The 1,164-nt window shown below is 35.0% G+C and overlaps 1 pseudogene; it reads left to right on the top strand.

Annotated features, from left to right (window-relative positions):
- The first annotated feature begins 265 nt into the window (after positions 1-265).
- Positions 266-928, top strand: LOC119528770 (annotated as a pseudogene).
- Positions 929-1,164: the final 236 nt, after the last annotated feature.

Consider the following 1,164-nt stretch of genomic DNA (forward strand, 5'->3'; position numbering starts at 1 on the left):
TTGGAAATCAGATATCCAGTAAAATATTAATATCCAGTATATATAAAGAAATACTTCAACTTAAATAACATAAAGACAAACAACCCAATTTAAAAATGGGCTTGAACAGACATCTCTCCAAAGAAGATATACAAATGGCCAGAAAGCACTTGAAGAGATGCTCAACATCATTAGCCAGCAGAGAAATGAAAATAAAAATCACAATGAGATACCATTTCACACACATTAAAATGGTGGCTATTTAAAACATAGAGGCACTAAGTTCATGGTGGAGGGGATGGCAGGGCTGAGGTGGAACAGGCTGGGCGCCAGGGCATAGGATTCCTATAATTGACCCGATGAATCTTTTGATGAAACGGACAGTACACTAGCTTTCAGCAGTGTATTCAGCAAAACATAAGGGCAGATTGCCCTGATATTGACAAAGTTCTTGAACTATCTGAAGGCCAAGCTGAAGGCATATGAATATTTAAGGCAGTTCTGCCTTGAGCTAAATGGACTTGCTATCAAACTTCAGAGTAAGTGTCATTCAGATACATGTACTCAGATGACAGCAACTGAAAAATGGATTTTTCTTTGTACAGCTCATAAAATTCCAAAAAAGTGCCCTGCCATAGACTATGCTAGGCACACACTTGATGGTGCCACATATCTTCTGAATAGCAATAAATATTATCCAGGCAGAGTTAGCAAAAAGGAATCATCTGTAGCAAAACTAGGATCAGTATGCCATAGGATTTACAGACTATTTTCACATGCTTATTTTCATCATCAGCAGATATTTGATGAATATGAAAAGGAAATATTTTTGTGTCATCAGTTTACCAAATTTGTGATGAAATACAATTTGATGTCCAAGGATAACCTGATTGTACCAATTTCAGAAGAGGAAGTACAGAATTTGGTTTCTGGAGAAAGTGAAGCTTGAAGGGAATCATAGAAAAATGTACTGAACACATAACTAACATTAATTATGTACTGTGCATATATCACTTTAGACACATCAATCATATGTCCGTATTATAGCTTTTTTATTCAGTATAGATTTTTCCATGCTGTGTATAGCATTTTAAAATGGGGAATACTTTTTAAGTTATTCATGAGCTGTATACACCAATGTGGCACTCATAGCTTTTAAATAAGATTAATATTATCTGTTTATAA

Source organism: Choloepus didactylus, chromosome 3, assembly GCF_015220235.1.
Source record: "Choloepus didactylus isolate mChoDid1 chromosome 3, mChoDid1.pri, whole genome shotgun sequence".
Taxonomy (NCBI): Eukaryota; Metazoa; Chordata; class Mammalia; order Pilosa; family Megalonychidae; genus Choloepus; species Choloepus didactylus.